The 12148-nt window shown below is 39.5% G+C and overlaps 1 protein-coding gene and 1 pseudogene across 1 annotated transcript in view; one reads left to right on the top strand and one right to left on the bottom strand.

The window, feature by feature from the left end:
* NOTCH2 (notch receptor 2) overlaps positions 1-12148 on the top strand; it is a 178105-nt gene that overhangs the window by 98728 nt on the left and 67229 nt on the right. The gene's annotated exons all lie outside the window — the stretch shown is intronic.
* LOC120855993 lies at positions 7116-7609 on the bottom strand (annotated as a pseudogene).

A 12148-nucleotide genomic window follows, 5' to 3' on the forward strand; every position in this document is an offset into this window, starting at 1 on the left:
AAGAGTAGAAAAATTGGGGATTGTAGGGTTCCTATTTATATTGGTATTAGAGCTATAAATAAATTCACATAAGTATTTTCTGCTTTGTCAAAATTAAAGAAATTAATGTGGCTAGGGGCTGAGAGTTAACTGATGATTATTAGCACCTAAATAATGTGCTGATTGCAATATTTTATTTTGTGTAATCTTTGCAGTAACTGTATGAAGGATAGAGTTTTAGCTATTCTTTTTACAGATGATAATCGATATTCAGAAGGGTTAAACAATTTACTCATGGCATATAATGGTTGGATTAGGGTTTGAATCTAGGCTTGTTGAACTCTAAGTCTGTGCTCAAATCTATGGTCTTTTTTTTTTTTTAACTACAGATTGACTGACTCTATGAGTTATCTTTAAAAATATTTTTATTAAGGGCTTTGAGTCTTTTTTAATGGATTGAACATTTAATTCATAGTTTTATTATTCTAGGTAGGATATTCTGATTTGTTCTTTCTGTGTGTGTGTGTTCCTGGTTACTTAGAGATTGGAAGTTAATATTAAGTAAATGTTTTATATTTAATCTGGTGGTTTTTTCATTATATTTCAAAGGCTTATTGCAACTTTGTTCAGAATTCCTTTTACAGTTTTCAGCTGCAGAGTTGAGGTTTTCAGCTGCAGAGTTGAGGTATGAACTGTTTGTCTGGCTTTTGACAAAATTGAGAAGGAAGGGTTGGAGCCAGCTAAGAGAGGAAATTTAGTTGCCAGCTATCTGGAAAGAAAAAGAAAAAAGGTTGGAATTGTGTAGTTAAAAAAACCTAGGTATCAGTTTGAAGTAAATGGAGATTTGGGAATTGGCCACATTTTTAATGAGAAGAGCCTGATAGGTACCATGTTATTTTAATAAGTTCACCTACAAAGGCAGTTTTGATCTTTCGTAGCAAGTTCTAGACTTCAAGATGACCAGGAATTTTTTCCAAGTTGACTCATGGTTTGATTTGGAATAAATGAGTCATGTTGCCTTTCTTCAGAAACTTTTATTTACTGTTCACAGAACTGCTATCTCTTAGTTTCTTATTGAGGTACTGGGAAAACAAATGGTGCAGTTAAAAAGCTTTTTGAGTTTTTCATTTATTTAGCAGACAGTTATCACGTAAGACATTTCAGGTCCATGCTGTTTGATATGGTAGCCACTAGCCACACCTTGCCATTGAGTATCTGAAATCTGACTGGTCCAGACTGAGAAGTACCTCAACTGTAAAACACTTGATTTTGAAGACTCAGTATGAAAAGTAAAATGTCTCACTAATAATGTTTTAAATATTGATTAGATGCTAAAATGATAATGTTTCACATACATTGTTAGATAAAATATAATATTTAAATTAATTTTACCTTGTTTTCCTTTAAGTTCTACCAGAAAATTTTATTTATTTTTTTTTTTAAGATGTTTATTTTTATTTTTATTTTTTTTTAATTTATTTATTTATTTTTAATTTTTACTTTACAATTCTGTATTGGTTTTGGCATAGATTGACATGAATCCACCACAGGTGTACATGCGTTCCCAAACATGAACTAGGGATAGTTCTATTTGACAGCATTCCTTTGATGCAGGGAGGTTTTATGCAGAAGCATCCTCTTTGATCCTGAGTGGCAGAGGGAAGGACATGAAACTATCCTCAAGGGGCCCTTGTATTGGCCTCACTATGGGGAAAGTATGTTGGTTTCCACGTCAGGTGTGGACAGAACTGTGTCCAAGCTCTGTCCAGAGCGCTTTTACCTGACGTGTTGTCTAGAATAGTACTAATTTGTACCTACAAAGGTTACTACTGTTCCAGACAAACTAAAGTCCAGGTGGAAGAAAGAAATTGATGTTGGGAGTTGGGCAAATGGTTTACTTTATAGAATAGGAATCTGGTTATAGAGGTAAGTCAGCAGTTAGATGTTTCTTTAGGAAGTAGAAGTTTACCTAAGAATTTGATGAAGCCTGAGCACCAGTATCTATACTGTTACCGCTTTTGGCTCCAAGCCATCTTACGAGAGCAGTTCTGCTCTGGCAGATATCCACTTAAGAAAATATAAAAGGCCCCCAAGTTAATCGAAGCCGTGTAGACTGATGTTTTGTCTGCATAGGTTGTTATTCGAATTTTCCTTTAAAGGTTCATTTCCTTCAGAATTAAAATTGACTCTAAACTCAACTCACGAATTCCTCTCTGGCAGCTTTTGGTTTTGGGTTCACTCCTAGGGCAGACGTGATTTATTTTCCTGTGCTTGTTATTAACCCAGAAATGTGATTTCAACTTGGGCTTGGAATCGTGCTTTGGGACACTAAGCAGAAGTGAACAATGGAAGTTAGGTGGACACGAGTCAAATAAAACCGACCACATTTTCTCTCGCCTCTCCTTTATGGCATGATGAGCCTAAAGTGTTAGTTAAGATTCCCTTTGCTGTCAGTTGCTCCAACTTCAGCAAAAAACTTTTGGCATGAATCAGAAAGTATACATACTGCCAGAGATGGTGTCTGGGAATGGAGTCTTTTCATGCTATATTTTTATTTAGAAATCAGTGCTCCAAAGCTGTTCTCCAGAATAAGGCTTTTCTCCAAACTAGTTTTCTGTGTTTTTAATACTATAGAAATGGAGCTTTTTGGTTGAGAGTGGAAACTAAGTATATCAGGGATTGCAGACATTTTTTTCATTTGTATTCTGCATGGAGGAATGGAAAAATGCATCTCCCATTACAGTTTTTCTGCTGTCAACTTGATTGTGGGGACTTGAAATTAAGCCTGGTTTTTGGAATTCTGCTTCCCCTCCCAATTTCAGTGTGCTATCAGTTGGGCAGACTGCCAAGAGTGTTAACCTGAGGCACTTTCATCCCAGAGGTCTCAGAGCTGATTAATAGTCATGTTAGTGGGAACAGGGCTGAGTAGTTACTATAACCCAACACAAAATGCAGGGGGTGACACTGAGGAATCTTTTCTGTCTTCATGTCCATGACTCACTGTCTGACTTTTGCTCGATCCCAGAAAAGATCCAGTTTTTACTTCATGTTATAAGGTAGCTTCAATAACAGATATTTGTTGAATAACTAACAGTTATATCCAGTACACTATGCTAGATGCTATGAGTGAGTGAAGTCGCACAGTCGTGTCCTACTCTTTGCGACCCCATGGACTGTATCCTATCAGGCTCCTCTGTCCATGGGATTTTCCAGGCAATAATACTGGAGTGGATTGCCATTTCCTTCTCCAGGGGATCTTCCCAACCCAGGGCTATAAGAGACACAAAGAAGAAATAAATCAATTCCTGTCTTTGATAAATGGTCACATTCACTAGGAAGAAATAAGAAAGTCTACACATAGCCACAAGAGAAGTTAACAGGTAGGAGTGATCATAAATTTGAAAGAAGCATGGATAGGACTTGTGGACCATCTGAGTACTTGGCTGGGTTAGGGGGAAGATTGAGAAGAGCTAACATCTATTTTCAAATGTGAGTAATGGGAGAATATGGAGACCTTTGACAGAGATAAGGAAATAGGCTAGAGATGATGATGAGTTTGAGGTGAGTTTTCCAAGTGAAAATGTTCAGCAGTAAGACCTAGGCAATCAAAATAGAGGTAGGGGTTAGAGATTGAGACTTTTGAGTCTTATTTTTGGTTGCCTGGGAAGTCTGTAAGGAAAGTGTGTGGGCTGAGAAGGCCAGAGGGTTTGGACCTGTTTGGATCTTAAGTCTACACTTCAGAAGTGAGGAAAAGGATCTAAAGAAGGAAGGTGAGAGAAGGGAGGACTGAGAGTTCAGAAGAAGCTCTGCCATTATAGCATCACTGAGTCAGGAGTGCATTTCAAGACTATGCCTTTGACTCAACTCTATATGCCTCTGTTATAGCACCTGCAATGTTATACTGATCTTACTTATTAATATACTTAACTCACATAATACACTCTTAGCCTCTAGAGAATTAGGAACCTGTCTTACTTATTTTGGCATTTCTAAGACCAAGTTTAACAAATGATGATAATTGAAAGAATGGCAACCAGGAGACTCAAATATTAATGTTAATTGCAGAGTTAGACAGAAATTTTGAGGTCTTTAGAAATCTTCTAAAATGGAGTTTCCCTGTAAAGGAGAGAAGAAAGCCAGATTGCAAGAGGTTAGAGAGAAACGTGGGTGTTGAGGGAGGAGAAAAGGGAGAAGTGGAATAGATCACTTATTCAAATTTTGTAGGGGTAAAAAAGGGAGGGAGAAAGAGAGAGAGGAGTACTGTGCAGTAGCTTCAGGGGACAGAAACTTCATTCATGTGACCAACCCTAGAACCTTGGCTAGACTAAGAGTTAAGGCAGCTAGGAGGGGTTGGTTAATGAAGTGGGTTATTTAGGAGTGCTTTACTCTTTCCAGGGCTTTCCTAGTGGCTCAGACAGTAAAGAATCCACTTGCAATGCAGGAGACCCTGGGTTCAATCCCTGGGTCAGGAAGAGCCCCTGGAGAAGGGGATGGCTGCCCACTCCAGTATTCCTTCCTGGAAAATCCCACTGACAGAGGAGCCTGATGGGCCGCAGTCCATGGGGTCACAAAGAGTCAAACATGACTGAGGAACTAACACTTTTCACTTTTCACTTTACTCTTTTGAGTTTTTGTGGGAAAAATTAGGTGAACTGGTTATTGGGAATGGGAAAGAAGGGTGATTGAAAGTTATAGTCAGAGAGTGGAAGTACCGATTTGGGATCTTGGAGTTGAAACAATGAGTATCTTCTAATGAGATCTGGAACGTGAGTCTGTCTGTGATAATGAGTAGATGTGGAGGTCTGTAGAGTTGAGGAAAGTGAGAACTCTTGGCTTAGGTGACCTTATTGGTCCTCAACCCAGATGTTGATTTCATGGGAGATGGGAGAGCAAAGAATGAGAAGATAAACCATGTGTTTAAATAATTCAAGGACATAGAAATTAGTCCTTGAAGACAGTAGAGGTGAAATGATTTGAATTATATATCATGTTTACTCAGTTGCTTCAGTCTTGTGACCCTATGGACTGAAGCCTACCAGGCTCCTCTGTCCGTGGGTTCTCCAGGAAGAATACTGGAATGGGTTGCCATGCCCTCTTCCAGGGGCTCCTCCCAACCTGGAGATTGAACTCACAATGCATATTCTGCGTCCCCTGCATTGCAGGTGGATTCTTTACCCACTGAGCTACCTGGGAAGCCCATATAGTGTTTAGTGCTTTTTAGATTTTAAAAGGTATACATGTTTAGAATAATTTTGATTTGAATCCATCTTTCTGCTTTTCTCTATCCAAAATGAAACTATATCCTCTTTTGTAAGGTAAGGAATGAGCCTACTTTTACTTCTTTTAATCTTCTCTTAACTCTCCGGATTTTGTTATAGGATCTGGGATTTTAAAATTTATTTTATAGTATTATTATTACTCAAACTTAAAGTCTTACTCATGTTCTTTAACATGACTGCTATTCATACTGTTTTAAAATTCCGTTTATAAGACTTTAGACTTAGTTATATGTGTAATTTGTTCTGTGTTAACTGGTAGTGCATTTATATCACAGCCTTCTTACAGAGCTCATGAATATTTGAAAAATATTTTTTAACATAGTTACCTTCGTACACAAATGGCATCATGTATAGATATTGAACTCTTGGGTCACGAATTATATTATGAAGTTCCTAGACGTTATTCCTTTGCTTCTTGTAGTGAGCATTACAGAGAAGTCCAGTGTCTTCCGAGTTATTCTGTCTCCCTCTCTTTCTATCTCTCCTCCTCCTTTAAAATCAGAACTTTAACCAATATTAGTATAGGCATGTTTCCTGTCATTTTTTTTCCTAGTCTTTTTTTGAGTTCTTTGGCTCTGCAAACTTAGGTTCAGTCTCATCTCAGAAAAGATCGTTTCTCATTTGTTTTTTGTGTCTTTAGGAATACCTTTACACTAGGTCTTCATTCTTCCCCAGAGCTAAAATCTTTTCTCTCGATATTTTAATCTTTTTTCCTTTGCATTTCATAAGAGCTTCTTAAGCTTTTTTTTTTTTTTTTGCATAACTGATTTGTTTTTCTTCTTTGTCAGCTCTGTTGTTTATAGTTGCCAATTCTGATTTGTGTTTGAACTGCATTGTTATTTTCTGATAATATTTACTCATTCTGTCTAGGTCCTCTCTATTTTTGCCTTTCTCTCAGCCTGCCCCATTTTATCAGAGCGTCTTAATTTCTTTGGAAAGATTGTATAAACTGTATACAGACACTGCATGTGTGTAAGATTCTTGAGAATATAGAACCAATTCTTTCTGTGACGTACTCGTTTCAGGAAGTGTGTATTTTTCACTTGTATGCTTTTCATCTACATTTCACTTGGTATATCTACATCTTTCATATTGCAAATGTTCTAATGAACACCAGGTTGCTGTTTGTTTGTTTGGCTTACTCATTCTGCTCATTAGTAATGCCTTGCCATAAATAGAGTAGTCTGATTCTCTTTGGAATCCCTGGTATAGTTAGTTTTTGCTTCCAGGGAGGTGAGGGGCTCTGTCTGTAAACCGTTAACAAGCCAGCAGCCCAAAGAGGTGGGAGAGAGCCAGAGTGTGTGTTTTTCCTCCTGGCAGGAATGCAAAAGCCTAGCACCATTTTTTTATCTGGGTAGAGAAGCTTCTGTGCCAGGTGTCCGTTCTCCATACAGTGGCTGAGCCTGATTGCTCTTTGGTGCTGTTGCATCTGGAATTTGCTCCAAAAGTACCATAGACTTTTTTGATGCTATAGAGACCATAGGAGCCCTGGAACTCCTCAGTGCTTTAAATTGCTATTGACCTGGAATGGTGGAATGGAGTTCAGTCCATTCTTCCCACAGGAGCAGGGTGGGCTTTCTGAAACACAAATTGGATCATGTTATTTCTTTGCTTGAAATGATTCAGTGGGTCCCCCTTGTCTTTGGATAGAGTTCCAAGGCTCTGCACGTAACTACCTGTCCAACCTTATCTCCACTGATATGTGCCTTATAATTAAACCACAGTGGGTTTTTTCATTGCCTCAGGTGAGCCATATTTTACCTTCTATTCAAACTTGTACACATACACTTCCTTCTGCCTGAAGTACCCCACACCATTCTCCTACGTTCCTACACAAACTGGTTAACATGTAGAGTCTTTGTCTCTCTCTCTCTTTCAACAGTAATTTACGATTTATTCAGTTGTAATGTACTTATTCTGACTTTAAGGTGGCATCACATGGCATACTTTTGGGTCCATTCCAGAGATTCCTGAGGTCACTCTTTATTTATCTCTGTCATTTTATAGATTTGTGCAGTCCCTGACACTCAGGAGTCATCTGGGTTTGGAAGACATAGCATTGAACCAATGGATAAAAAAAGAACTTCAGAAACAGTTGAAGCAGGAGGACATTGTGATCTTAGAATATCAATACATATGCTGCTATTACTGTTAATATTTGGATGATAAACTCTTGTAAATGCAACTTTAGGTGGTTTGAAGGTGGAATCTGTAGGAATATGAATTTTCAAAATACACACAAAAATACTGCCTTGATGCAGGCTGCCATTAGGCCATAATCTTGGCTTAATCTTCCCCCACTTGACCTGCAGGACATAGTTCTTCTGTGTTCTCTTGCTCTGTTGTCCTGAGGCAACATGTATGTATTACTGCACTTCTCACCCTCTGTTATAATTATTTGATAGGTTGTAAAACCCTCTTTTGTCTGTATATTCTGGGTAGAATCCACAACTGCTTGTTTACCAGTTTGTATAGGTCAGGCCTGGCACATAATTTATACATATTTGTTCAGTGAATGAATGGAGCATTAAATTTTCTCATTGTTCTGGCCCAACATCATGCCTCCAAATTCAGGGCTATCCCTGGGTCCTGTCAGGGTCTCTTCTCCTTACTTCCCTGAGATATATTAGTATCTTTCTTTATCGTGGACCAGGTCTGTGCTGTCTGTAAATCTGGACTAATTTTGTATGAGAGGATTACAGTTGACTATCATTGTAAGCACTCATCACAGTGTCTAGTACCTAGAAATAGCTGAATAAGTCTAGTTTTACTATTTGAAGTCAGTAGCACCACTAGGAAATAAAAGAGTGGCTCTTTGCCTGTTTACCTTCATGCAGATGGAGGCAACTGGAAGAGGAGGGTTGCTGGCCTACTGGGATGGAGTCTTTAGGGAAATCTTAAGTTTCAATTGAAGAAGTAAGGTACTCCAACAATGTAGAGTCACTTCGAGACATAGTTGAGGGATTAAGGTCAAAAGGCCAGATAAATTTGGTGTGGTATAAACGAGATGGAGTTTAGCAGCTAAGGAAGAGAGTGGAATGAGAGACGTGTGTATTGATGGGGGGATGTAGATAAGGGGATGATGAAAACTTTGGCAGTATGAGTAGAATAGAGACACCTTGTTCTACTAGGAATAGGAGTCGAAAGATGACTATTGAGTTTAGAATGATCTGAGTGAGGGGGAAAAGAGCAAATAAAATTTGTTTAAACAAATATTTTGATTACTTCTCAAGAAATACTATTAGCAAGGCACTATGCTAAGTGCTAGCAGTTCACTGATGAAGTAAATGGTACCACCCATTTCTCCATGGAACTTGGAGCATGTGTCTAGCATATGTTTAGTGAGGAACACAGGCAGAAAGCATGTGATTATCTATAAGATTTTGAACTGTAATGAATATCTAGTGGGAAAAGTAGAGGTTATTTGGAGAACATATTAACAGGCTTCAGAACTATCTGAGTTTGGAGTCAGCATGTACTGTCTTTCAGCTGTGGACAGTGGGTATGGATTATTAGGGGATCATTGAGCCTAAAATGCTCCAGGTGCAGGGTCCTGGGCAAAGACCCATAGTAGGTAAAGATTGTGATCATGTTGAGAAATGATGAAAAAGCCAGAGTGCCCAGCACTAGTCATATTTCAAGGGGAAAGACTGGAGTGGTAGGCAGAAAATGTAGAAAAGATTTAGAATTTTATCCTAAGAGTAATGGCTTGCCTCAGAGGGTTTGAAAAGGCAAATGGCACAATCCATTATCCATGGTGAGGTCAAGTTGGTGATCTTTAGATACTGTATTGATCATGATGCAGGGAAACCAGGCTTTTGAGGAGTCTGGCAAAGATGATGGTGTCCAGGGTTAGCAGGAACATTCACCGAGATTCTTGCATTTATCTGCCTGTGTATCTCCTATGCCTATCATACCTACAGGATCTTGTTAGACAGTTGTTGCCCCAGCCTCACAGGCACATTTGTGTGCTTGCACGTTAGTGCATGCACACAGTCTCTCATCAGGCAGATCCTGTAGACTCCAGTGTTTGTACAAAATGTTTCAACCATCTTTAGCCCTGGGAGGTTGAAGAATAGTCAAGCTTGTCCTCTGCCCTTTCACTTTAGGAGAGGAATAGAAAATCTCCTGTGTGTAGAGGAGAAGGTTTGTAGGACAGAGATTAAAAGAATGCCCTGCTATGATAGGAAGAGATGAAACTCCACATCTCAGGAGCCTGAGCGACTGCTGGCTGGGAGGATATATTGGAGACCAGACTCTCTTGATTTAACCAAAGAAGAGGAGGTAGAGGGTCAGGGCAAGGGTCAGCCAAGCTCATTTTTTACATGTTGTTCATATGGTGACTGTTGCAAATGAGAACTGACCCTTAACAGGGCCACTGATGTGGTAAAAGTTTTTCCCACACACTTCACACTTGAGAGATGACTAGGAAGGGCCAGGGCTTCTTCCAAAAGTGCTAAGGCTCAGTGATCATTTCTTTTCTTTCCTTTCCGCCCTTCCTCCTCTTGTTTCCCAGTCACTTGTAACTCAAGTCAGATTGATGTTCTGCTTGTGGTGTCTTGAGAAAACCATAGTGAGCTGTCTGTATCGTCATGTGTTGCAGCTCATAAAATGGTGTCTTGTGTAGCGGTCCTCAGGTCACATGGCCAGAACTTGATGCTAGTGAGGCTCAGGTCAGTTTCCACTTCAGTACAGTCCTGTTGGGTTCACTCTATTTTCTGCCACACATGCTGCTCCTAATCTTACTCATTCATCCTTTGCTTTTAAGACCATAGATGGCGGCAGTAAGAAAAGATCATTATGAAAGTGACCCCACTCCTACAAAATCAATATAGTGTACTCTTTTTTCTTGTTTTCCTTTTATAAAATTTATTTTTTGATTGTAGTACATTTATAATTTTGTGTTAATTTCTGCTGTACAGCGATGTGTTACAGTTGTACATATGTATACATTCTTTTCTAAATTCTTTCTCATTATGGTTTATCATAGGATAATTGAATGCAGTCCCTGTATTATAGTAGAACCTTGTTTTATATCCATCCTGTATATAACAGTTTGCATCTGTTAACCCCAGACTCCCTTCCCCACCCGCCTTTCCTTTGTCGATCACAAGTCCCCCTCCTGGCCACATATTCAGAGAAACCATAATTTGAAAAGATACATGCACCCCAGTGCTCATTGCAGTACTATTTACTATACCTAAGTTCTCTGTGTCTGCAAGTCTATTTCTGTTTTGTAAGTAGGTTGATTTGTGTCTTATTTATAATTAAAGTGTAGTTGACCTACAATATCATTTTGGTTTCAGGTGTAGAGCACAGCAATTCAGTTATGTATGTGTATACACACACACACATATGTACATATTCCTCTTCAGATTCTCTTCCCTTATAGGTTATTACAAAATATTGAGTGCAGTTCTTTGTGCCATACAGTAGGTCCTTGACATCACTAATTATTAGAGAAATACAAGTCAGGACTATAGTGAGGTACCACTTCACACCAGTCAGAATAGTCATTATAAAAAGTCCACAGATAATAAATGCTGGGGAGGGTATGGAGGAAAAGGAACCTCCTGTACTGTTGGTAGGAATGTAAATTGGTACAGCCACTGTGGAAGAGAGTATGGAGGTTCCTTAAAGAACTGAAACTAGAGCTACCATATGAGCCAGCAGTCCCACTCCTGGCCACATATTCAGAGAAACCATAATTTGAAAAGATACATGCTCCCCAGTGCTCATTGCAGTACTATTTACTACACCCAAGACATGGAAGCAGCTTAAATGTCCATCAGCAGAGGAATGGATAAAGAAGATGGGGCACAGGCATCCAGTGGGCTGTTACTCAGCCATAAGGAAGGAAGAAATAATGCCATGTGCAGCAACACAGGTGGGCCTGGAGATTAGCATAGTCAGCCAGACAGTTGTTGTTCAGTCACTTGGTCGTGTCTGACTCTTTGCGACCCCATGGACTGCAGCACGCCAGGCTTCCCTGTCCCTCACCGTCTCCCGGAGCTTGCTCAAACTCATGTCCATGGAGTTGGTGATGCCATCCAATCGCCTCATCCTCTTTTGGCCCCTTCTCCTCCTCCCCTCAAGCTTTCCCAGCATCAGGGTCTTTTCCAGTAAGTTGGCTCTTCATGTCAGGTGACCAGAGAAAGGCAAATATCATATATATCAATTATATGTAGAATCTAAAAAAGTATGAATGAACTTATTTGTAGAACAGATATAGAAAACAAACTTATGTTTACCAAAGGGGAAAGGGGGATGGGGGAGATATAAATTAGCAGGTTGGGATTAACATACACACACTCCTATATACAAAATAGCATGCTTGTTTTTCTAATGGTGGGTTAGTAGTAGTGTCTGTAGTTGAAGTACTGCTTAGATGTTTTGCTCTTCCTATACATTTCTCAATCCTGTTCTTCCCTCAAGATAGTTTTGAAGGCTAACTTGAAATGTTGTAATCACACACCGCAGTGTTCCTTTTCAGCACTCGCTTTCCACTTTTAAGTTTGTCTGTTTCTTTTTATAAAAAAGTTACTTATTTGTTTTTGACTGTGCTTGGTCTTTGTCGCTGCTGGCTGTTCTCTAGTTGCAGCGTGCGGGCTTCTCATTGTCCTGGCTTCTCTGGTTCAGAGCACAGATTCTGCGGCACGTGGGCTTCAGGAGTTGTGGCCGGTGGACTCAGTCATTGCGGTTCCCAGTCTCTAGAGCACGTGTCCAGTAGTTGCGGTGCACAGGCTTAGTTGCTCTGCAGCACGTGAGATCCTCCTGGACCAGAGGTTGAACCTCTGTCTCCTACACTGGCAGGGTGATTCTTTACCACTGAGCCATCAGGGAAGCCCAAGTTTGTCCATTTCTAATTCTTTTTCTAACTAGCTGTGTAA

The sequence above is a fragment of the Oryx dammah genome, unplaced genomic scaffold (genome assembly GCF_014754425.2).
Source record: "Oryx dammah isolate SB20612 unplaced genomic scaffold, SCBI_Odam_1.1 HiC_scaffold_28, whole genome shotgun sequence".
Classification (NCBI taxonomy): Eukaryota; Metazoa; Chordata; class Mammalia; order Artiodactyla; family Bovidae; genus Oryx; species Oryx dammah.